We start from the raw sequence: 27008 nt of genomic DNA, 5'->3' as shown, positions 1-27008 counted from the left end.
AACCTATATGATTAAAAAGGGAACTTCTCGGTCATAGTCAAGCCTTTAACTTATATGTTTAAGAAGGGAACTGCTCGGTCATAGTTCAGTCAAGCCTTTACCCTATATGATTAAAAACGGAACTTCTTGGTCATAGTCAAGCCTTTAACTGATATGATTAAGAAGAGAACAGACTTCTCCTCCTGCTCTACCGAGGTGTAAATGTCTTTTCTGCCCTCAAGACAGCCTTCATTATGGCTTCTGTCCTGTTCTCAGTCAACCCGAGGTCAATCTGTCTTCCGTGATCGCAGTAGATGCTTCTTCATTTTGTAAAGAAAAGATGGGTACCGTCAACCCTATGCTTTTTATTCTCAGAAGTTCTCTCAAGCTGAGTCTAACCATGATATAGGTAACCGTCGGTGTCTGGTAGTTAAAAAAGCCTTTGAGGAATGGAGACATTGGCTGGAGGGGGCAAAACATAAGGTAGCTGTCCTGACTGATCATAAAAATCTACTGAATGTTGACGCCGTAAAATGCTTAAACATGAGACCGGCCCGGTGGGCCCTTTTTTTCTTGCCCGGTTTGATTTTACTATGATTTATCTCCCTAGATCTCTAAGGATGGTAAGGCTGGTGCTTTGCCTCATAACTTTGTTCCAGAGTTGATGGACAAAATCCTTTCAAGATTTTTTGGATCTGGGGACAGATCTCAGACGGTGCACTCAGGATGCTCAGGATAGTGCGTTGGAGGGCTTGTCCCTGAAGAAGCTTTATGTACCATTCTCTCTATGTAGCCATCTTAGAATGATTCTGTTTAGGCTGGCGTGCGGGTTCTTCTGCCACTTGGAGTCCTGCAGACACTGAGCGTCCTGATCATGTGACCCCCCAACTCCTCCCACTCATGTGACTGATCACATGACTGTGTCATCACCACAGGTCCTGTAAGCACAGAGCTGCAGGCGGGAGGTATGTAGAGATTCCCTATTGTCAGTACAGGGGATATTAACCCCTTCAGGAGTGGGTAAGAATTTTATTTTGTTGTTTCCTCATCTTCTCTTTCCAACCTTCTTACTATTCTGTCAGCTTATCTGTATGACGGCTGTTTTATTTGTTTATTTGTATTTTTTCACATTTCGTCCACATAAAGCACACTGTTTAACCCCCTTTTTTGTTTTGTTTTTTTGCTCCCCTTCTTCCGAGAGCCATAACTTTTTTTATTTTTATGTCAATCATGCCATATGAGAGCTCATTTTTTGCAGGACGAGTTGTACTTTTAAATGAAACCATGAGTTTTACCATATAATGTACTGGAAAACTGCAAAAAAATGCCAAATGCAGAAAAATTACAAAAAAGCATGATTGTTTTTGGGGTATTTTATTCATGCCATATTTATGAAGTTCATGATTTTTTCTTCTAGTTGAGTGATAGAAAGTTGTCAGATTTCACCATCTCTAGTGGGTTTTTGTTTACATGGGATATTTTATGATCTTACATTTGCTCATTTTCTATACTTTCTCCAATATATACTTTTTCAGTTGATATACTATGAATGTAGGAGAATTTTCCTGACTTGACCCTTCAAGGATGGACAGAGATAAGCGGGCAGAGCGTATACTAAATCTCAGCCTAGAGATCCTCTTCCGGATTACTGGAGAGGTGAGATCATTGATGTGTCACATTACACTATTCCTATCTATAGGAATAACTGATGATATGACTATGACTTGAGAGGTGAGGACTCTGGAAAGTGATATTTATTACTGTCTCTCCATACACAGGATTACACGGTGGTGAAGAAGACCTCTGGTGAGCGCTATCAGGCCCCGGTGTCTCAGGGATGGGGGGGAACCTTGAGCTCAATCCCGGAGTCTCCACCACACCCCCGGATACATGAGGACATCAATGACCAGAAGATCCTAGAGCTCACCTACAAGATGATTGAGCTGCTGACTAGAGAGGTGACACTGCTGGGAATGCTGGGACATTATACAGTAACGCTATGAAGGGATGGGGGATGACGGTATCATTGTATGTGTCAGGTTCCTATAAGGTGTTAGGACGTCACCGTCTATTTCTCCATGGAGGAATGGGAGTATCTAGAAGGACACAAGGATCGGTACAAGGAGGTCATGATGGAGGAGAAACCGCCCCGCACATCACCAGGTAACAGACAAGACTACACAATATAGTTATCTGTATATGAAGGGCGAATTCAATCCTGGTATGTATTTTCCATAGTTATATCCAGTTCTTCAGGAATGCGGAGTATATTTAACTATTAGTTATAATGAAAGCATAACAAGCTATGCGTTATAGTGTCATGTGGACACCATTAACCTTTTCATGACACATGACGTACTGGGTACATCATGGATTGTATGAGGTTAATCCCCGCGGGTTGCCGTGGGCAGTCCTCAGTGATCCGCGCATATCTGATTTCAACAGTTCAGATGTGTGCCTGCCAGGCACGAGTGGAATCGCGTTCCACCTGTGCCTATTAACCCCTTACATCTCACTGCCAAAATCTGACAGCGAGATGTATCAGCGCACCGGCATTAACATAACTTACCCACCCCCATCGGAAGTCACGTGACGTGATCACATGACTTACAGTGGTTGCCATGGTAGCACAGGGTCATGTGTTGACTCCTGTAGCTATCATGAGTCACTTTCTCTCACTGCCGGCAGAGGGCTGTGTATGAGAGTAAAGCCACTTTTCTCCAGATCTCAGCTGTGTAGCTATAATCTGGAGAAATATAAGAGCGATCAGACAGCTGATCCTTATAGTTCCCTAGGGGACCTAGTAAAATAAAAAAATAAAAACTTTTAAAAAATGTAAAAAAACTAAAAGTTCAAATCACCCCCATTCAGGCCAATGAAAATTAAAGGGATAAAAAAATAAAAAATATACACATACTTGGTATCGTCACATTCAGAAATGCCCGATCTTTCAAAATATAAAATCAATTCATTTGATCGGTAAACGGCGTAGCGGAAAAAAATTCCAAACGCCAAAATTACGGTTTTTGGTCGCCGCAAATTTTGCGCAAAAATAACAGGCGATCAAAGTGTAGCATCTGTGCAAAAATAGTACCATCAAAAACGTCAGCTTGAGATGCAAAAAATAAGCCATCACTAAGCCATAGATCCCAAAAATTGAGAATGTTACATGTTCCAGAAAATGGCGCTAACAGTGCACCACTTTTTTTGGACAAACTTGTGAATTTTTATTAACCCCTTAGATAAAAGTAAACTTATCCATGTTTGGTATCTACAAACCCGTACCGACCTGAGGCATCACACCAACACATCCGTATAGTGAACGTGGTGAATAAAATATCCCAAAAACTATTGTGCGATTAAACTTTTTTTGCAGTTTTTCCACACTTGAAATTTTTTTTGCTGTTTTCCAGTACACTAGATGGTAAAACTCATGGTTTCATTTAAAAGTACAGCTCGTCCTGCAAAAAACAAGCCCTCATATGGCAATATTGATGGAAAAATAAAAAAGTTACAGCTCTCGGAAGAAGGGGAGCAAAAAAACCCCCAAAAAACGGAGAAACGGAAAATCGCCCGGGGGCAAAGGGGTTAACAGGTCAAATATACACAGCTTTAGATAGGAGCAGTTTAAAAGTTTAAATAGGTAAAAGTTGGGGAAATCATAATCATAAACCACAATAAAACTGTGGAGAATAAATGACAATATATAATAAATACAAAGATGGCATGTGATACTTGTCTATAATCACAAAAATCATTAACGAATCATAAAAATAGAAACATAAAAAATAAATATACTGCACATGATCATGGGTATTTCGTAAAAAGATAAGGACACAATATTTGTTATCAACCACACTTCAAAAAGTGCTAGAAGTAAGACCACAGAAATGACTTCTGAAGCATCAAAATATAAAATCCAAAAAAGGCCTTAAGAGATATGGTTGTTGTATTCAAAAATAATACATTTTTATTTTTAGCAGATGACTTCACCAGAAGCTCGAAGCAACATCCGATAACTTCAGATTCCAAAGAAGTGGATTCTAGAATCACACAAGATACAAATGAAGAGCAAGTCATTTTTCCAGACAATGCCTCAGACCTTCTCAGTAAAGTTCTACCATCTCATCCTATAAAACACGTTCTGACTTCTCATTTATCACAGATCGTTAAGGAAAATTAAATTCTCAGGAGGGTTGTTGAACATCAAAGATCTCAAGGAAAGATGTCATTTAAATGTTCAGAATGTGGAAAATGTTTCAAATACAAATCAAATCTTGTTAGACATCATAGAATTCACACAGGGGAGAAGCCATTTTTATGTTCAGAATGTGGGAAATGTTTCACAGATCAATCAAATCTTGTTTTACATCAGAGAAGTCACACAGGGGTGAAACCATATTCGTGCTCAAAATGTGGAAAATGTTTTACACGGAAATCAACTTTAGGTAAACATCAGAGAGGTCACAAAAGGGAGAAGCTATTGGCATGTTCAAAATGTGGGAAATGTTTTAATCATAAATAAAATTATGTCGCACATCATAGAATTCACACAGGAAAGAAACCATATTCATGTCCAAAATGTGAGAGAGGTTTTACACGGAAATCCAATCTTAGTAAACATGTCAAACTTCACACAGGGGAGAAGCCATATTCATGTTCAGAGTATAGCAAGTGTTTTACGTAACCATCAAATCTTGCTATACATCGGAGAAGTTACATAGGTGAGAAGCTCTATTCATGGCCAGAGTGCGGAAAGTGTTTTTCAGATCAATCAGGTCTTATTACACATCAGAGAATACACAAAGTGGAGAAGCCTTAATCATGTTCCCAATATGTAAAATATTTCAACCAGAAAGTACCTCTTGTTATACATGATAAAATTCACACAAGAAGCCATTTATGTTCCAGATGTGAACAAAAATTTAGCATAGAAATCAAGTCTTTTTAAAGCACCACTCCAGTGTTTTGGGTTTTTTTCAGCGCTGAAGTGGTGCTTTAAATATAAGCCCCTTACCCCCTGTCTTATCCTCACCCTATGGTATTTTCATCTTTTATTGACACAGCTTTGGTCCCACGGCGTCATCTTATGCCTGTAACTTCTGACTGGCTAGAAGTCAGAAGATTCGCCACAGACGCACAATGCAAGTCTAGGAGAGCCATAGAGATGTATTGAGTTGTGGCCTCCAACGTGATGAAACATTAAAGCTGCCGGTAGGTTGCAAGTCACCAGAAGCTGATCAGATTAGCCCTGGAAAAAGATTAAGACAGTGGCAGATGATTATAAGACGGGGCAGAAGACTTAGATTTAAAGCACCACTCCGGCAATGAAATAAAAGAAACCTTGAAGTCATGCTTTAAATATCACAAAATTCATTAAGGGAAATAAAAGCTTGTAAAAATCCAATGGTCGGACTGAAACATCGATGCGGGCTAAATAAAAGTCTACCTTTTTTGCTCTTTTTGTGTGCTGTTTTATTTTATTCCTTGAGTTATCTAGAAAGTAGCCACGGTAACAAAATTAAATTTGGCCCCCTCACTCCTCCATATACAGTAAATGCAATCTTTTTTAGTCAAGTAGTAGTGATGTTCGGACCCGGACTGTAAAAGTCCAGATCTGCGCGGTTTCAAAAGTACCTGAGTGCCGGGTCCGGGCCCAGAGTTATCAGGGAAATCTGTTTAATGATCCGGGTCCAGCAACTCAGGTAATAAAATAAAATTTAAAAAAAGGAAAATGAGAATAAAGCAGGCATGCTATACTTACCGAGTCTCCGACACAGTTGTATCTGCTTCCTGGGCAGCTAATTCTACTTCTGGGGCAGCTCATCAGCTTCATAAATATTCACTGCTTCCCCTGCCCACTGGGTCTGTGCAAGTCTGTGATTGGTTGCAGTCAGACGTGCCCCCAGCCTGTTTGACAGCTTGTATGACTGCAACCAATCACAGACCCTGTCTAAAAATGAAAAAAAAAAAAAAATTGGCATAGGTTCCCCCATATCAGATAAACCATATGGCTACAGGCTGCAGCCCAAAGTAGTGTATTAAAATAGGAGAAAACACATGCGGCTTTTTTTTTGGTAATTATTTAAATAAATAATTTTAAAAAACAGAGTGCGGTCCCAGCAATTTTGATACCTATCCATAATAAAGCCTGACAACTGGGGGCTGGTATCTTTGGGGTATTTTGCACGTTGCAACATCGCACCTGCGATATCGTCGGGGTCAAATCGAAAGTGCCGCACATCCAGCGCCGGTAACGATGTCGCAACGTGTAAAGCCTAGGAGAGAAGATGAACGAGCGTGAAACAGTCAAAAATCGCTGATCTGTGTCACGTCGTTCATTTTCATAATGTCGGTGCGTCCGCAGGTACGATGTTGTTCCTCGTTCCTGCGGCTCCACACATCGCTGTGTATGAAGCCGCAGGAGCGAACATCTCCTTACCTGCCTCCACCGGCTATGCGGAAGGAAGGAGGTGGGCGGGATGTTTACGTCCCGCTCATCTCCGCCCCTCCGCATCAATTGGCCGCCTGCCGTGTGATGCCGCTGTGACGCCGCACGACCCGCCCCCTTAGGAAGGAGGCGGGCCGCCGGCCAGAGAGACGTCGCAGGGCAGGTAAGTACGAGTGAAGCTGCCGTAGCGATAATGTTCGCTACGGCAGCTATCACAAGATATCGCATGTGCGATGGGGGCGGGTACTATCGCGCTCGGCATCGCTAGCGATGTCGCAGCATGCAAAGTACCCCTTAGTGTTGGTTGAAGAGCTGGAGTTCACAACACAATGTAGGTCCATGAGAGCCTCGTTCTCGCCTTGTTCTGCCTCTCATAGACTTGCATTGAGAGCTTGTGACCGTTACATCTGACTTTTGGCCAGTCAAAAGTTGCGGTTACAAGATGCCACCGACTGACTGGCTAAAGGGTGAAGATGGCGGTGGGTGAGTATATTACTAGGGGCAGTGACTTTAGATTAATACCAACACTCCAGCTATGAAAACAGTAATGCTTCAGTGGCGCTTTAACCCACAAGGTGAAGCAAGTAGATAGAAAATTGGTAGAATAGCAGTTTTTTGTACATATTGCAAAAAGGTATTATGTCAAATCAAATTACAAGAAATAAACACTGATACAACGGGGTTGACAGAAAATAAAATATTGGGATTCTGTATAAAGATGGAAATAACCACTTTAACAACTGGAGCGTAAAGATGGCAGTCAGGGGGTTAAGACTTGGTAATGAGATTCTATGAAAAAGGACTGTTTTGACACAACTGTTTAAAGGGAATCTGTCATCAGGTTTTTGCTCCCCCATCTGAGAGCAGCATAATGTAGACACAGAGACCCTGATTCCAGCGATGTGTCACTTACTGAGCTGTTTGCTGTCATTTTGATAAAATCAATGTTTTCTCTGCTGCAGATCTAGCAGTTATACAGAGCTCATAAATATGCTGGACTACTTGCAGCATGCCAAGTAGTCCTGTAATGATAATCTTCTGCTGATTAAACAGTGATTTTATCAACACTACACTAAGCAGCCCAGTAAGTGACACATCGCTGGAATCAGGATCTCTGCCTCTACATTATGCTGCTCTCAGATTAGGTGGCAAAAGCCTGGTGACAGATTCCCTTTAAAATTTTCATATTGGAGACCCATGCTGTTTTGGCATTTCAGGTGATCTTTAAATGGGACATGGTGTCCGCAAACTGTTCCAGCCAAATTGACGAGCCTTCCCTTCCAAGGCCTGCTATGCACCAATAGTAGTATTCTACCACAAATTGGGTATCCCTGTACTGAGAGGATATTGCAAAACAAACTCTATGGTCCACTTTCTCCTGTTATCCTCGTGAAAATGAAAAAATTGGGATTTTTGTGGTAAAAATGTATTTCTTCATTTTTACGGCTCAGTGTTATAAATGTTATTCTGTGAAGCGCCTTTGATTTCAAGTTGCTCAAAACACCTCTAGATAAATTCTTTGATGGGTATAGTATAAAAAAATGGGGTCACTTGTGGGGGAGCTCCCCTATTAGACACATCAAGAGCTCTGCAAATGGGACCTGGCATCCACTAATGATTACAGCCAATTTTGCATTCAAAAGGTTAAATGGCCCTCCTTTGTTTCCAAGCCCTGCAGTGCACTCAAAAAGGAGTTTTCCACCACATATGGAGTATCACTGTACTGAGGAGAAATTGCACAACACATTTTATAGTCCATTTTCTATTGTTGCTATTGTAAAAATAAAAAAATGCAGTCAAAGCAACATTTTTGGTTTATTCATTTTCAAGTTGCAAAGTTATAAAATTTTGTAAAGCACCTGGGGGTTCAAGATGCTAACAACAAATCTAGATAAATTCCTTGAGGGGTATAGTTTCTAAAATAGGGTCACTTGTGGGGGAGCTCCACTGCTTAGTCACATCAGGAGCTCTGCAAACGCGACATGCGTCCGCTATCTATTACAGACAATTTTGATATCAAAAAGTCAAATGGCGCTCCTTCCCTTCTGAGCTTTGCCGTGTGCCCAAACAGTAGATTTCCACTCATTAGAAATTGCACAACAAATTGTATGGTGCATTTTCTCCTGATACCCTTGTGAAAATGCAAAATTTGGACCTAAATTAACATTATTGTGGGAAAAATTACAATTTTAATTTTTCCGTTCCACATTGCTTTGGTTCCTCTGAAGCACCTTAAGGGTAAATAAACTTCTTGGATGTGCATGCTTTTAAACACTTTGAGGGTCCAGTTTTTAGAATAGTGTCACTTTTGGATGTCAAAGTCACTTCACATGTGATGTGGTCCCTAAAAAATTGTTTTTGTAAATTTTGTTTGAAAAATGAAAAATTGGTGATGAACTTGTAAACTTTCTAATTTACTGCAAATATTTAACCCGTTAAATGGCGCTGTCAATATGTGACAGTGCCATTATAACGGCATCGGCGGTAAACTTTTACGTGATCACGTGACTTCCGGTATTTGTCATGGTAGCAGAGGGTCATGTGATGACTCCTGTACTAGACATGAGTTACTTTCAGTTTCACTTGGTCCGGAGCCGAGTGAAGCAGAAAGTGAGTGTATCTGCTGTTTACAGCTGTGTAGCTGTGATCAGCAGATAGGGCAGAGCGATCGGATTGCTGATCGCTATAGCCCCCTAGGGGAAACTAGTAAAATAAAAAAAAAAGTAAACAAAAGTTTTAAAAAAAAAACCAAAAAAAAACCCTAAAAGTTCAAATCACCCCCCTTTCCCCCCATTGAAAATTAAAGGGTTAAAAAAAAAATATACACATATTTGGTATTGCCGCGTTCAGAAAAGCCCGATCTATCAAAATATAAAATCAATTCATCTGATTGGTAAACAGCGTAGTGGCAACAAAATTCCAAAACGCCAAAATTACGTTTTTTGGTTGCCGCAAGTTTTACGCAAAATGCAATAACAGGCGATCAAAACGTAGCATCTGCGCAAAAATGGTACCATTAGAAACGTCAGCCCGAGACGCAAAAAATAAGCCATTACTGAGCCATAGATCCCGAAAAATGAGAAATCTACTTGTTTCGAAATATGGCGCAAAACGTACGCCACTTTTATTGGACAAGCTTGTGAATTTTTTTTAACCCCTTAGATACAAGTAAACCCTTTGCTGTTTTCCAGTAGACCATATGGTAAAACTTATGGTTTCATTTAAAAGTACAACTTGTCCTGCAAAAAACAAGCCCTCATATGGCAAGATTGACGGAAAAATAAAAAAGTTACGGCTCTCGGAAGAAGGGGAGCAAAAAACAAAACTGCAAAAACGGAAAGTGCCCCGGGGCTGAAGGGGTTAACGTAAGTGAACCCTTTGGAATCACCGAGCTTTTTGTGTTAATGACTAATAACCTGATCTAATCATTATACAAGTTACGATTGCAGCCAATGACACTGAAGATCCGATCGTGACTCACAAATGTGAACTTTGTCCAGAGCAGATCATCACTTATATACCCTCAGCCCTGACCATGTGACCTCTGACTCCTCCCACCCATGTGACTGATCACATGACTGTGACATCACCGCAGGTCCTGTAAGCACAGAATAACAGTATATCCACTGTGTGGCTCTGCGGTGGTAAGTGCAGATGCACCGTTACCGGGCTCAGGGACTGTTAACCCCTTCATGAGCAGATGGTTTGAGTTTTGAAGCTTGAATGGTTTTTTTTCTTTTTTTATTGTGTTTTCATCATCTCAGGTAGCGCTTTCTTACTTTTTTTATTATTGTAGACTTTTTTTGCGACTTTGTTGTATTTTTTCACGGCGCCATTTTGTGGGATGTAAAACAGAGCAATTGACTTTTAGAAACTTGTTTTTTTAACGAGTATCAGTGAAAAACTAGTGATTTCCTCATTGTTTTGTGTTGAAAGCCGAGGCTAGAGATCGATTGCGCTCAGTGGGAGAAACAAAATTATAATTTTGCAGTTGTGACACCATTTAAAGGGAACCAACCAGCAGGATTTTGCTATATGAGGTAAAGGCAGAGCCATACAGGCAGTAAGATGCTGAATCGGGGTGCGCCACCCCGACAGCGGATCGAACCGCTCGGATCCGTGGGTGGTGATTATTCGTGGCTCGAGGGTCCCCGGACCTGGGGGCTAGGGGCCACACTTAAATGTGAAAGGGGGTATTTACAGGGGAGGTATAGTTCGTGACGCCACCCGTGGTGTACGGTAATTGGGGAATACCGCCGCTGTCGTTGGGAGTACCTGGGATGATGGAGTGGGCCAGCAAGGTGTCATTGCCCTCCACGGGTAGGGGAAGGCCCTGGGACTCTGTTGGAAGCCGTGGGATGCAGGGGGGCGCAGGCTCACTGGCGGCAGGGGCACTCAGGTACTAACTCAGCAATAAGCAGACGCTGACAACAGGGTAAACCAAATCTCTGACTGCCGTTGTCTCTCTCGGGGAGCTCATCCAATTCCCGTCCCCTGCAGTACTGCCTGGTGATCCGTGACTTGCCTCCTGGCACAAAGTGTAGATTCTCCGTCGTGGCCCGGTAGCTTGGAACTTGCCGGGCCCCGCTCCCCACTTTGGCTAGGTGAGGGAGCCTGCTCTCAGGGGCTCACACTTTGGATTTCAGTGGGCCGATTGTGTGGAAAACCTTATCCCCCTCGTTGCGCTAGTGCCCCCTATCTCTGAGCTGGTGGGAACAGTCCATAAAAGCCCTGTCCTCCGCGGGTTAATTGCTGGATTGCCTGAAGCTCCTCCCCGATCTAGGGTCCGTGTACCCAGACGTGCCTTTGGTCCTCGACCGGTGATAGGAACAAGCTGCTGACCGTCCTTCTTGACAGGTACCAGGCACCTAGCCTCAATCCCCTGCGACTGGGGGTCCGACTCCTCTAGGCCAAGACCACCGTCTGCGACCTAGTCTGCTTCCCCTGGGAGCCACTCCTCTCAGCTTCCTCTAAGCTCCTCACTTACTGGGAGCTACTGCTGTACTCCTCGACTCCCATTACTCGACTGCTCTAACACCTTCCACCTCCCATCCTGACCCCTAGGTGGGCGACCCTATTCCGCTTAAGCCGACCACTGGTGTGTCTGGTGGGTGTGGTGCAGGGTGTATCTAGGATTTGATTTGCTCTTGGAGGTAGTACAGCAAGATGGGGACCTAGAACGATGAGGGATTTGAAAACTGCACGGAAGGGCAGTTTGTGCAGTACCCTGTGACAACGTGAATAGTCCAGGGGCGTCACATATGCATACCTGTTATAGAAAGATCCGATGCTTGGTTGCTGAAATATCCTCAATAAAAGTTCCAGAAATGCCGTACACTTTGATTACCATGTGCAGTGGCTTGGGCCTTTGTGGGTCAGCTTCTCCTGCGTCTTCTAGCTTGCTTCCTTTTCTTTAAATTGTGTGCCACGCCGCCATTGCTGCTGTTGGCGGCGCATGGGCATTGCCACAGTAATTATGTCTTTATAAAAATGGCGTCTAAGTCTGCGATCTCCGCCATTTTATTGAAGACACTACAGTGAAGACTATGAGCGGCAGCGGCGCATGTGCAGATGTTAAAAAAAAAAGAAAAGAAAATAACTACACTTTTTCTTCATTTTCCGAGACCCGTAGTGTTTTTATTTTTTGGGATCTGGGGCTCAGTGATGGCTTATTTTTTATTTTTTGCATCTTTCTGCCATTTTTGGATAGATGTGACGTTTTGATCACCTGTTATTGCATTTTAATGCAATGTTGCGACGACCAAAAATATGTAATTCTGGCATCTTATATTTTTTTTTTTTTCTCACTATGTCGTTTACCGAACAGATTAATTTATTTTATATGTTGATAGATTGGGTATTTCTGAACATGGCAATACTATATATGTGTACTTTATGCTTTTCGCCTTTCTATCCTTTCAGGTTCCTACAGTTTGGGTTCCTACCTCTCCGTTGGTGTCTAAATTCAAGATTTTTTCAAGGATGGAGAAGGAGCGAGACAATATAACGGAGAGGATATTACACCTCACCTTAGAGATCCTCTTCCGGATTACAGGAGAGGTGAGAGACTCTCGGAGATGAGCAAATAAGCCAATGCTCAAATTCAGCAGATTTGCTTTTAAAAATTGGGTGTCAAATTCAATTTGCATCGAATTTATTGGATGCGAATCTAATGAAACTCAATAGCTGATAAAAAAAAAAAGATGAAAACATAAATAGTTTTCATACTTTGAGGCTTTCTGACCCTACAGCATCATAAATGGATGGGCCGGAAGGGGTTCAGATACAATAGCAATTCACACTCCTCTCGCCCCTCACCTTTCCTTGTAGTCAGAGATTCCCACCCATCCTGTTTTTGGTTCCCCAGACCCCCAATCTGCTCTGGTCTGCTCTACATAGTCACCTTGGACCTCATGCATATGTTGCGGACGGGGGCCGGGCAGTTGCAGGGGGCTGCGCGGATCCAGGTTCGTTACTGCGGCTCGAGTGGTAGCCGGACCCGGGCTCATACAGCCGTCCATCCTCACAAACGTATGAAGGGGGTATTTACAGGGGATTGGTTTGTCAGTGACACCACCCGTGGGTTGCGGTGAGAATTGGTAGCACCGCCGCTGCCTGGTGATGGGACGCCCGGGGCTGATGGAGTGGGGCAGCAGGATGGAATCTCTTCCACGGGTAGGGGAGGTGTAGTCCCGGGGCCCGGTTGAACGGGAGTGGTGGTTGCAGAGAGGGTCATGCAGGGTTGGACCGGGGACAGATGGTGTACTCCCAGCTCCAAAAAATTGCACACAAAGTCCAGGGTAAACCAAATTGCCAGTGACTGGTCGTCTCCAGCGGGTGTATTCGGGTCCAACACCCTGGTGTAGCAAACAGGGGTCCCTTCCTCCTGTACTCAGTGTTTGTGTTTTCAATGGGACGACTCCGCTTGAAACGGGGAAGCCCACTCCCGATACTTTGTATGTTGGGAGCTGTGGCCCGCGAAATCTGACCCTTGGGATCTCTGTGGGTTCTGACGGACACCCTATCCCTCACGTTGGGCTTCCGTTTCGCTCTCTGGGTTTACTGTGGAACAAGGCCTGAAACTTTATCCCCGACTGGTCAATTGACAAGGGGCTTGAAACCTTCCTCGCCCTAGGGTCCAGGCACCCCTCTGTGCACGGCCTGCGGACCAGATTCCCGCTGTCGGCACAGGCGGGCTACAACCCTGCCCCAGTCTACTTAAGGTCTCCCGCGACCAGATCTCCATCACCTGTGGTCCTGCTTGCCGTCTGCCACCTAGTCTGGTAGTCCAGGGGCCCCAACCCCTAGCTCCGCTGCACTTCACACCCTTCCACTTCAACTGTCAGTACTGTTCCGTTGTGTTCCCTCCCCTGACACCTCAAGACCCCTAGGTGGGCGCTCCCATCCGCCTGGTCCTGCACACTGGTGTGTCCTTATAGTCATGGGGGGGTGACTAGGCTTTACTGGCTGGTGTTGTGCACCTGGGTGTGGGTTTTGTGGTGGAATGCCAAGGAGGATGGAGTCTTGAACCAGAGAGATTTGTACAACCTCTGCATACCTCCCAACCGTCCCGGATACAGCGAGACAGCCCCGATTTTATAGTCCAGTCCCGTTCTCACGCCCGAGAGCTCCGTAATCCCGCAGTGTAGTGAGAGGCAGCTGCCACGCCCCCGCACTCTGCCGACCACGCCCCCTCCGGATGCAGGCCACACTCTCTGGATGCCTTCCATGGCATCTATGCTGCTGGGCACGCCGCTTTGCTGTCGTCCACGCCCCCTCTGAATGCTGGACACATACACTCCTCGGGATGTCTTCCTTGTCCCCTCCTGCTGCTCGCTCTATGCTGGCCACGCCCCCTTTGCCTGCCTCTTCTGCCAAGGATTCTCACATGTGACCAGCTCTCCACAGCGGCTGCTTCGTTTGTTCTGCAACTGAGATAAGAGCAGCAGCAGGGAGAGAGCAGAGTGAGTGCAGGAGGGGAGAGCAGAGTGAGTGCAGGAGGGGAGAGCAGAGTGAGTGCAGGAGGGGAGAGCAGAGTGAGTGCAGGAGGGGAGAGCAGAGTGAGTGCAGGAGGGGAGAGCAGAGTGAGTGCAGGAGGGGAGAGCAGAGTGAGTGCAGGAGGACAGTGCAGAGTGAGTGCAGGAGGACAGTGCAGAGTGAGTGCAGGAGGACAGTGCAGAGTGAGTGCAGGAGGACAGTGCAGGAGGATAGTGCAGAGTGAGTGCGGGAGGACAGTGCAGAGTGAGTGCGTGAGGACAGTGCAGAGTGAGTGCAGAAGGGGGGAGCAGGGGAGAGTACAGCACTTGTCTTCTCAGGTCCCCCTGTACCTGCAATAGAAAAAGCAAAAACAGAGGGGACTCAGAGAAAGCAGCCAGAGGAGCCCTCAGTGCCCCCCCAGTGCTGCCATCCTGTGCCCTCAGTGCCCCCCAGTACTGCCAGCCTGTGCCCTCAGCGCCCCGCCGCAGTGCTGCCAGCCTGTGCCCTCAGCGCCCTCCCCGCAGTGCTGACAGCTTATGCCCTCAGCACCCTCTAGTGCTCCCAGCTTGGGCCCTGAGCGTCTTCCAGCCTGTGCCCTAAGCATCCCTAGGGCCAGTATGTATGCCCCACAGGCCACCACTGTCAGTATGTAGGCTCCACAGGCCCTAGTAATGTGTATGCCCCCCCACTGACCCCAGTAATGTTTATGCCCCTGGTAATGTGTATGCCCCCCCCACGGACCCCAATAATGTGTTCCCCCCCCCCCCCACTGACCCCAGTAATGTTTATGCCCCTAGTAATGTGTATGCCCCCTCCACTGACCCCAGTAATGTTTATGCCCCTAGTAATGTGTATGCCCCCCCCACGGACCCAAGTAATGTGTATGCCCCCCCCCACTGACCCCAGTAATGTGTATGCCACCGGAGTAACATGGATGCCCCCAGTGATGTCTATGCACCCCCAGTAATATGTATACCCCCTGGTGACCCCAGTAACATATATGTCCACCCAGTGCTGTCTATGCCCCTGTGCTGTATTTGCCCCCAGCCATCACACAGTGCGGCCTGCACAGCCACATACCCTGGAGGAGCTGGACGAAGACAAGCGGGAGAGGTGAGTAAGGCTGCTGCCGACTTCCCCATATTAATACCTCTAATGTGTCTGTGTGTATGATGTGTGTATGACTGTGTGTAGATTTACGTCTGTTTATGTGAATTTTGTGAATTTTTCTTCAAATATATGTGTGTACTAGCTGTACTATCGTCGGTCGGTCTCTCTCTCTCTCTCTCTCTCTCTGTCGGTCGGTTTCCCCCCCTCTCTCATACTCACATCTCACTGGCGTCTCGCTGCACAGCGTTCACACTGCTCCGGCGGCTTTTCCTCTTATGAAAATGCCGGCCGCTCATTATTCCATCTCATATTCCCTGCTTTGCCCGCCCACCAGCACCTATGATTGGTTACAGTCAGACACGCCCTCACGCTGAGTGACAGCTGTCTCACTGCAACCAATTACAGCTGCCGGTGGGCAGGTCTATATTGTGGAGTAAAATAAATAATTAAAAAAAACGACGTGCGGTTCCCCCCCCCCCCCAATTTTCATACCAGCCAGGGTAAAGCCACACGGCTGAAGGCTGGAATTCTCAGGATGGGGAGCTCCACGTTATGGGGAGCCCCCCAGCCTAACTATCAGCCAGCAGCTGCGCGGAATTGCCGAATCCATTAGATGTGCCAGTCCCGGGACTCTACCCGGCTCATCCCGAATTGACCTGGTGCGATGGCAATCGGGGTAATAAGGAGTTAATGGCAGCCCATAGCTGCCACTAAGTCCTAGGTTAATCATGGCAGGCGTCTCCCTGAGATACCTTCCATGATTAACCTGTAAGTTAAAGAAAATAAACACACACATCCAAAAAATCCTTTATTTGGAATAAAAGACAAAAAAACCCCACCCTCTTTCACCACTTTATTAAGCCCCAAATACCCCTCCAGGTCCGACGTAATCCACATGAGGTTCCGCGACGCATCCAGCTCTGCTACATGAAGCTGACAGGAGCGGTCACAGACCAGACCGCTCTCTATCAGCTCCACGCAGCAACTCTAGTGAGCCGAACGATCAGCGATGACGTCACTCAGGTTACCCGCGGCCACCGCTGGATCCTCCAACTGTTACAGCAAGTTGCCCGAGTGACTGAAGTGAGCAGCGCGATCAGCGATGACATCACAGGTGAGTTGCGGTCTCAGATGGAGGACTCCAGCTGGCCGCGGGTAACTTGAGTGATGGCACCGCTGATCGCACTGCTCACTTCAGTCACTCAGGGGATTTGCGGTCACCGGTGAGTCCTTCACCGGTTGACCGCTAACCAGGACGCAACAGACAGAGCCGCGGGGTGACAATGAAGTCGGGTGAAGTTCATCCGAGTTCATTCTCATCGCGCGACTCTGTCTGTGTCTGCTGTCAGCGGGCATGTAGCAGAGCTGAATCGACGGGGGAACGCACTGCCAAAAATGCATGCAAAACACATGCGTTTTGGATGCATTTTTTTTTTTACAAACACAGTGTTTACATTTCTCCAGTCTGCCAGAGGGTGCGTTCTTTTCCGCACTGCGCACATACCAAGCTGAGGTCACACTGGCATATCACATGTGATGCGATATGCTAATGACCCTTGGCTCCTGCTGTGCTATGAGCGTGAGCCATGTGATCGGATCACAGCTGAGGAGGAGAGGGAGGGATTAAGGATGTCAGGCGTTCAGTTGGGATGAGCCCTGGGCCTTGCTGTCTTTTTAAAGGCGACGGGATCAGCGGACGAGAGCACCCACTGACCCCTGTGTCTCTACAATTGGAACAATCAGAACAGTAAGTCGCCCGTATTCACTAATTCCTCCCATTAACCAAAAGCACAGTATTACAGATATTTTATCTAATAGAGCGGATCTGTCATGAAGTCTGCAGTTTTGTACACGGGGCAGATTTAGGGGAAAGATCTGCTTTAAAACAGAATTTTGTGGTCTAAAATATTCTAGTTTAAATGTAACACGGCCAAGTTTGCATTTATATTTTAATTTACTACTTAGAAATAAATCTCTGTATATTTTTTTAATTATTGTTTCTAAAACAATGATTGTCATTGCTAACTGGGCGTGGTTAGAGGTGTGGCCATGGGCGTGGCCTAAAAATTTGCCGCGACGCGCTATGCGCGCCGCATACTTTGTCCCTCTTTCCATTCTTTCAAAGTTGGGAGGTATGCCTCTGTGACTACCTGGTTTTGCCAGGGCATCACACATACCACCTGATGTGACCGTGTAAGGCAATGCTTGTCTTTTGATGTTTCGACGTCACATCATATATATCTAGGCCTAGCCGGTGATTTAAGTTCCGGTAAAAAGGACATTGGAGTGGAGCTGGGCTCTAGAAATCCAGAAGAGAACTGGTGGGGAGCTGCAGTGACAGGGTCAGGAGAGAGATGAAGTTTTTTTTTTTTTTCTTACTACTTTTTAACCATGTCTATTCCCATATAAGTCCAGAAAAATGGTGGATAGGTTCTGCATTTGCACAAATTAAATTCCCAATCTGGAAATGTCTTTAGTGAGATTTGTTACTGTCTCTCCATAAACAGGATTACATGGTAGTGAAGAAGACCTCTAGTGAGCGCTGTCAGGCCCCTGTGTCTGAGGATCAGGGAGGAACCCGGAGCCCAATCCCTGGGCCTCCACCTCACCCCCGGATACATGAGGCCATCAATGACCAGAAGATCCTAGAACTCACCTACAAGATGATTGAGCTGCTGACTGGAGAGGTGACACTGCTGGGAATGCTGGGACATTATACAGTAACGCTATGAAGGGATCGGGGGATGACGGTATCATTGTATGTGTCAGGTTCCTATAAGGTGTCAGGACGTCACCGTCTATTTCTCCATGGAGGAGTGGGAGTATCTAGAAGGACACAAGGATCATTACAAGGACGTCATGATTGAGGAGCCCCAGCCATCACCAGGTAATAGACAGGACTAAATACACACGGCCTATAATTATCTGTATGTAAGCAATGAATTCAGTCCCTGTATGTGTTTCCAACAGTTCTCTCCAGGAGGACAACACCGGAGAGATGTCCCTGTCCTCTTATTCCCCTGCATCATCAGGTAGATGGAGACACAGATCATGAAATCTTCCATATGATGTGTGTGTGTCTTGTTTTCAGTCTTCTTCTGTCCCAATATTATGTATTTCCCACAAACTGCACTCTAAAAATCCTGATGAAGCTCCATTTCTAGGTTTGTAATGATTTTTGCATGCGCTCACTATACATAGTATCTTGCTTCCACTGTTTCAGCCCATACTCAGTGGAAATCTCCTCCTGGTTAGTGGTCCTAGAGCGAGCAAGCAAGTGCTATAGTTATGCTCTGCTGTCCCCGGATATCTGCTCTCGCTTTGCACACAATTTCACCTCTGCTTTCTTGTATTGCGCATGCGCAGCTTTTCCAAAAGCTGCCAATGGAGGGCAGTAAACTCCTCATTCACAACCATAGATAGAACGGCGCTTCATGGTCATATCCGAGGACAACAACCGGATTATAAACTGCGTTTATATTCTGAGAGTTGTGAAACGCAACAATCTGGACCGGACATTTTTTTTTTTTTTTTTTTTTTTTTTAGTTTTTGTTTTTTATTCCTTCTTTCGAAACCTGTAGTTTGTTTTTTTTTTATTTTCACATCCTCAAAGCCACACACTTGTTTTATTTGCGGGACGAGTTGTAGTTTTGTTTTTTTGCTATTTTTTTTTATCATATAATGTACTGAAAAATTACTTGAAATTGTGGTGAAATGCTGGAAAATATTCAATATCGCCATCATTTTTCAAGTTTAATTTGACAGCGTTCATCGGGGGGTAAAAATAGTCTGACAACATAATCCTCCAGGTCAGCACGATTACAGCCATACCAAACTAGTACATTTTGTTGTTATTTTTTAGTGGTAAAATAAATTCAGGACTCTCTCTGCCATGTTAATCAGTTGCAATCACATCACAGGAGGGAACAATAGAAGCCTGTACACAATCGCTCTGTGACTCACATCATTTAAATGCCGCTGTCACAGTGCATGTAAATATACAGCTGTGCCCGAGGCTAGCTCCGATGGCTGCTGATACATTACTGTTGAAACATTCGGGCTCAAGTCCCGAGCCCGCTCCATACATGCTCACCCTTACTGTGCTGTGACATTGCATGAGGGTGCACAGAGAGGTAAATCATTTGCCTTTACATTTCAATGGAATGGGGTTTACGGCTTAAATTATGTGGTGACTTACAATATTTATCTCACAGGATGAATATCTGAATCATAATAACGATTTATCCTTAATAAACATGGAAGAGGTGGATTATTGGGGAGAGGAGCCGTGTAAGAAGGAAATTCCTAACGGTGAGTAGTAGCTAATAAGTGCAGAGAAGAGTCACAATTTCTACATATTTTTTTTATTAACCTGATTTGTAAATACCAAAATGTTAGAAAATTAGCATTTTTAAACCTTTGGATTTTCAATTTACGACATTTATTTTGTAGTAAAACGATGTAATTAATGGTGATTGTCATGAGATGTTCGGTTCCAGACTCATTTGGTGTCACTGCGTCGGGCTCTGTTCATACTGCAAAGCCTGACAAGCAACCCGATGTCTCCTAGTTGTTCAGCCAGGGCCGGGCGTCGGCTGTTTCATGTGCTCTGTTCCTCAGTCCTGTAGGAGTTAATTCCTGCTGATCTGGGGAACTCTGCTAGGAGTCCAGGTTGCTAATTACCAATCACAGCAGTTTCCTTCCTATATAATTATATACAGTTAGGTCCAGAAATATTTGGACAGTGACACAATTTTGGCGAGTTGGGCTCTGCATGCCACCACATTGGATTTGAAATGAAACCTCTACAACAGAATTCAAGTGCAGATTGTAACGTTTAATTTGAAGGTTTGAACAAAAATATCTGATAGAAATTGTAGGATTTGTCACATTTCTTTACAAACACTCCACATTTTAGGAGGTCAAAAGTAATTGGACAAATAAACCAAACCCAAACAAAATATTTTTATTTTCAATATTTTGTTGCGAATCCTTTGGAGGCAATCACTGCCTTAAGTCTGGAACCCATGGACATCACCAAACGCTGGGTTTCCTCCTTCTTAATGCTTTGCCAGGCCTTTACAGCCGCAGCCTTCAGGTCTTGCTTGTTTGTGGGTCTTTCCGTCTTAAGTCTGGATTTGAGCAAGTGAAATGCATGCTCAATTGGGTTAAGATCTGGTGATTGACTTGGCCATTGCAGAATGTTCCACTTTTTTGCACTCATGAACTCCTGGGTAGCTTTGGCTGTATGCTTGGGGTCATTGTCCATCTGTACTATGAAGCGCCGTCCGATCAACTTTGCGGCATTTGGCTGAATCTGGGCTGAAAGTATATCCCGGTACACTTCAGAATTCATCCGGCTACTCTTGTCTGCTGTTATGTCATCAATAAACACAAGTGACCCAGTGCCATTGAAAGCCATGCATGCCCATGCCATCACGTTGCCTCCACCATGTTTTACAAAGGATGTGGTGTGCCTTGGATCATGTGCCGTTCCCTTTCTTCTCCAAACTTTTTTCTTCCCATCATTCTGGTACAGGTTGATCTTTGTCTCATCTGTCCATAGAATACTTTTCCAGAACTGAGCTGGCTTCATGAGGTGTTTTTCAGCAAATATAACTCTGGCCTGTCTATTTTTGGAATTGATGAATGGTTTGCATCTAGATGTGAACCCTTTGTATTTACTTTCATGGAGTCTTCTCTTTACTGTTGACTTAGAGACAGATACACCTACTTCACTGAGAGTGTTCTGGACTTCAGTTGATGTTGTGAACGGGTTCTTCTTGACCAAAGAAAGTATGCGGCAATCATCCACCACTGTTGTCATCCGTGGACGCCCAGGCCTTTTTGAGTTCCCAAGCTCACCAGTCAATTCCTTTTTTCTCAGAATGTACCCGACTGTTGATTTTGCTACTCCAAGCATGTCTGCTATCTCTCTGATGGATTTTTTCTTTTTTTTTCAGTCTCAGGATGTTCTGCTTCACCTCAATTGAGAGTTCCTTAGACCGCATGTTGTCTGGTCACAGCAACAGCTTCCAAATGCAAAACCAAACACCTGTAATCAACCCCAGACCTTTTAACTACTTCATTGATTACAGGTTAACGAGGGAGACGCCTTCAGAGTTCATTGCAGCCCTTAGAGTCCCTTGTCCAATTACTTTTGGTCCCTTGAAAAAGAGGAGGCTATGCATTACAGAGCTATGATTCCTAAACCCTTTCTCCGATTTGGATGTGAAAACTCTCATATTGCAGCTGGGAGTGTGCACTTTCAGCCCATATTATATATAGAATTGTATTTCTGAACATGTTTTTGTAAACAGCTAAAATAACAAAACTTGTGTCACTGTCCAAATATTTCTGGCCCTGACTGTATAATCCTATATTCTGGATCCTGCTACTCAGTGCTGATAATATCTACAGCTTTTGCAGCAATTCTGGTCTTATTGTGGTCATCCTATATTGGTGATGTGTGGCGTGCTTATTGTTTGGTGTGGAGTTTTTCCGGTTGTCTGTTTACATCCTCCCTTTTATGTTATTTTTCCCTATGCACGTATTGTAGCTCCTTTGTGTTTTATTGCAGTGTGTACAAGTTTTGGTTTTTCCCCTGTCCATGTTTAGTTGTGCGGTTTATGACTATGGTTCCGGCTCACCCCTTAGGAGAGGGAAGTTACACCGGGGCATGGACAGGAGCTAGGATCATGCTGGCGAATCAGACCTTGCTACCATCAAGCGTAACTCTGTGCTGAGGGACAGCGCAGTGTCCCCATTCCGATGGCCAGCCTAGGTGTCCCTGTCCAGTCATCTCATCATCTCATCCCCGTGACAGTGATTCTTTACTTGGGATAATTAACAATTTTCATGTAAAATTGCACATTAGAAAACAATTTTTATGTTATGTTCACAGCACAATTCATAAAAAAATATGAAATTAAAGCTCACTATACCCTGTAATATTTTACTCACTTCACGTGATTAGGGTCACTCACTTGGCTGCATCTCAGAGGTATCACACAGAAACACAGTTATTAAAAATTCCAGCAGTTTATTTGCCATACATAAACCTCTCCAATGGAACATAACATAAACCTGGATTTCCAGTCCGTACAATTTGGGGTACGCCCGCTAAGGTTTAGATATACTACTCAAGTATCCCACCAACCTCGGCCAGTAAGCCTACACCGATTTCAAGTATGTTACAACATGGTACACCCGCACAAGTTCTGATACGGTCCTCCAGTATCCTAGTGGAGCTATGTCCGGCTCCACTCACTCACCTTAGCTAGTCGAAACAAACCCTCTCTTCTCCCAGGAGGTCCCTTCACACAGGCTTCAATGCCTTTTTCCACGGTTTAGCAGCCTCGTCACACTGACTCCTGTCAGTGCACACACTCTCAAAGGCTTTTTCTCATCGACATGTCATATTCCAAACCAACAGCCTCATTAAGGGGCACTTTGCACACTACGACATCGCAAGCCGATGCTTGCAATGCCGAGAGCGATAGTCCCCGCCCCCGTCGCAGCTGCGATATCTTGTGATAGCTGCTGTAGCGAATATTATCGCTACGCCAGCTTCACATGCACTCACCTGCCCTGCAACGTCGCTGTGGCCGGCGACCCGCCTCCTTATTAAGGGGGCGGGTCGTGTGGCGTCATAGCGACGTCACACGGCAGGCGGCCAATAGAAGCGGAGGGGCGGAGATGAGTGGGACGTAAACATCCCGCCCACTTCCTTCCTTCCGCATAGCTGGTGTGAGCCGCAGGACGCAGGTAGGAGATGTTCCTCGCTCCTGCGGCTTCACACACAGCGATGTGTGCTGCCGCTGGAACAAGGAACAACATCGTAACATCGGTCATTTCCAAATTATGGAAATGACAGACGCTACACTGATGATACGATTACGACGATTTTGCGCTCGTTAATCGTATCAAAAAGGCTTTACACACTACGATGTCGCATGCGATGCCGGATGTGCGTCACTTTCATTTTGACCCCACCGACATCGCACCTACGATGTCGTAGTGTGCAAAGTGCCCCTAAGACATATGAGACACCTATGGGTGGGAGATGTAGATAGCCAGACCCACCAATCTCTCCAGCTATCTGTAAACCTGGCCCTGTCAATACCTTCACAAAAATATGTGACATGACAAGTACCAAAAAAAACCCTCCAGGTACATACCTGCCATTTTCAATGTTGCAGGTCATCATCGTACAACCCCTCATATTCATGTATTGATTGGTGCAGTATCCAAGATGTGGTGTTTTCCTTTTAGTATCTCAAGGCCTTTGTAAATTTAAAATTTGTGCCTAAAAATAAAAAATAAAAAAAAAGTTCCACAAGTTGCTTCTTCATTTCCTCAGATCTGTGTTTGTCACATAGCATGTTAGGGACACATAGTTGTTGTTTATAACAATTTCCAAGAAGAGAGTAATAATGTTGTGATGTGAATCTGTATTAACACCTGCTATTTTACATTCAAAAAATGGACTCCAATTTAATATCTAGAATTTTTAGTTTTTACCTTCATTTTGCATAATATCTATGAAACACCTAAAAGCTAAAAAAAAAAAACCTTCCTAAATGCTGTTTTGCATGCCATGAGGAGTGCAGCTTTGAGTCTCTTATCGACATTGGATGTCCTGGCATGTAATATGTCAGGTACTATACGTTGTGTCTTTCCCAGCAGGTGCTGGCTGTAGTATTCATCCATCATCTGCTGGTAGCAGCCACAGGTGGAGTCATTCTAAAGGGTGCTTTACATGCTGCGACATCGCTAGCGATAGCTAGCGATGTCGTGCGCGATAGCACCCACCCCCGTCGTTCGTGTGACATTTGGTGATCGCTGCCGTAGCAAACATTATCGCTACGGCAGCGTCACATGCACATACCTGCTCTGCGACGTCGCTGTGACCGGCGATCCGCCTCCTTTCTAAGGGAGTGGGTTGTGCGGCGTCACAGCAGCATCACTAAACCACCGCCCAATAGAAAAGGAGGGGCGGAGATGAGCGGACGGAACATGCCGCCCACCTCCTTCCTTCCTCCTTTTCCGGTGGACGGAGGTAAGGAGATGTTTGTCGCTCCTGCAGTGTCACACACAGCGATGTGTGCTGCCGCAGGAACGACAAACAACATCGTACTGGCAGCAGCACCTATATTATGGAAATGAACGACGTGTCAACGAGCAACGGTTTTTCACGTTTTTGCGCTCGTTGATCGTCGCTCATTTGTTTTACGCGCTGCGATGTCGCCACCGGCGCCGGATGTGCGTCACTAACGACGTGGCCCCGACGATATAGCGCCAGCGATGTCGCAGCATGTAAAGCACCCTTTAGAGTCCATCGCCCTTCCCATCACACGCGTCTTAAGGTGCCGATGGATTGCCATGACAGCTGGGGTATGACTGAAGACATCGATGCTTGTCATGATAGTGCTTCATTGAAATCCAGCTTTTGGCTAGGCTTCATAAGTAATTGACTTTTTTTTTTCTTTTTTAAATACAGTTATACTATGGTATTGCTGTATATAATACAAGCGATTAGATGATTGCAGGTCCAAGTCAAGGACTAAAAGAACTACAAAATTATTTTTTTTACTGTAAGAATAAAAAAAAATGAAAAAAAGCAAAAAAAATTTGAATCTTGAATCAACCCCACTTTTTCCCTATTAAAAATATAAACATTAAAATAAAAAATACACGTTATCTGCGCATACATATAAACATTAAAATAAAAGATACACGTTACCTGCACATGCATATAGACATTAAAATAAAAATACACGTTATCTGCACATGCATATAAACATTAAAATAAAAATACACGTTATCTGCACTTGCATATAAACATTAAAATAAAAAATACACGTTATCTGCAGATGCATAAAAGTCCAAACTATCAAGGTGTTTCCACATAAACTGACACATGCAGCGTTTAAAAAATGGGGTAAATTCAAAATATGAAGCACAATTTTGCTAAAAAATTATATTTATTATTTACATTTTTTTTTTTTTTCCTGGGCAGATGATGTCATCAAGAGCTCAAAAGAACATCTAACATCTTCAGATTTTAAATATGTTGATTCTGGTATCACTCAAGATACACATGAAGGAAGTTCCATTATCCCAGATGAAGCCTCAGCCCTTCACAGCAAAGACACTTCATCTGATCCTTTCAAACAGTTTGTTTCCTCTCATTTATCACAAATTATTAGAAAAAAGATAATTCACAGACGTGATGATGAACGTCATGTATCTCGCAAAGAAGAGAAGTCGTTTATGTGTTCAGAATGTGGGAAATGTTTTAGCTATAAATCAAGTCTTATCAAACATAAGAGAATTCACACAGGGGAGAAGCCATATATATGCTCAAATTGTGGAAAATCTTTCTATCAGAAATCAAATTTTGACTTGCATCAGAGAACTCACACAGGGGCAAAGCCATTTTCATGTTCAAAATGTAAAAAATGTTTTACAACTCAATCCAATCTTAGTAAACATCAGAGAAGTCACGTAGGGGAGAAACCTTTTTCATGTTCAGAATGTGGAAAATGTTTCAGCCAGACATCAAATCTAATTGTACATCAGAGAATTCACACAGGAGAGAAGCCATACTGTTGCTCAGAATGTGGGAAAAGTTTTGCGTATCAGTCAAGCCTTGTGAAACATAACAGAATTCACACAGGGGAGAAGCCGTATTTATGTTTAGAATGTGGGAAATGCTTTTCACGGAAATCAAATCTTACTAAACATGAGAGAATTCACACAGGGGTGAAGCCACACTTATGTTCCCAGTGTGGGAAATGCTTTACAGATCAATCAAATCTTGTTAAACATGAAAAAACTCACAAGGTGCTGAAACTATAATGTTTATGATGTTTTACCTAAAATCACATTTTGTTATACATGAGAGAAATCACAGAGTAAAAGCTTTTTTTTTTTGTGTTCCCGATGTGGGAAATGTCTTCCATTGTAAGCAAATCATCTTAAACATAAAAAAAAAATCCTATTGGTATGGTGCCATCTTCTGTTTTTTACTTTATACAAGAAAAATTTAGTGAACAAAAAAGTGATTGAGAAATGTATGAAATTATCAAGAAACGTCTATATAAAAAAGATTAACATACTGTATATATTTTTGTCAGTTTGTTACCAAAGTCTTATTAATTACTATTATAACTTATGTTAACAAAAATGCTAGGTTATTGTCAAGTATCATAAGCGAGGAGAGGAATACGGGTGTAAACCACGCTAAAACCACAGAATCCAGAAGATTTAAATAAATCCCTTTATTTACACAAGTCTACACGTTTCAGGGATATATCCATCTCCTTCTTCAGGACAAAAGGAATAATACATCAGTATTAGCCATGCAAGGCTTATATATAGAAGTCCACATATGCCACATATGCACTTACCGCGTCATCAGCTCCCGTGACTCATGGCTATGTATCGCGTCATCAACTCCCGTGACTCGTGGTACAACCCTATCAGG

The 27008-nt window shown here is 44.2% G+C and overlaps 1 pseudogene; it reads left to right on the top strand.

The window, feature by feature from the left end:
* The first annotated feature begins 596 nt into the window (after window positions 1-596).
* LOC142310673 (uncharacterized) lies at window positions 597-5407 on the top strand (annotated as a pseudogene).
* The last annotated feature ends 21601 nt before the right edge of the window (window positions 5408-27008 follow it).

The sequence above is a fragment of the Anomaloglossus baeobatrachus genome, chromosome 5, assembly GCF_048569485.1.
Source record: "Anomaloglossus baeobatrachus isolate aAnoBae1 chromosome 5, aAnoBae1.hap1, whole genome shotgun sequence".
Lineage (NCBI taxonomy): Eukaryota > Metazoa > Chordata > Amphibia > Anura > Aromobatidae > Anomaloglossus > Anomaloglossus baeobatrachus.
This window is presented reverse-complemented; position numbering and strand designations above follow the sequence as displayed.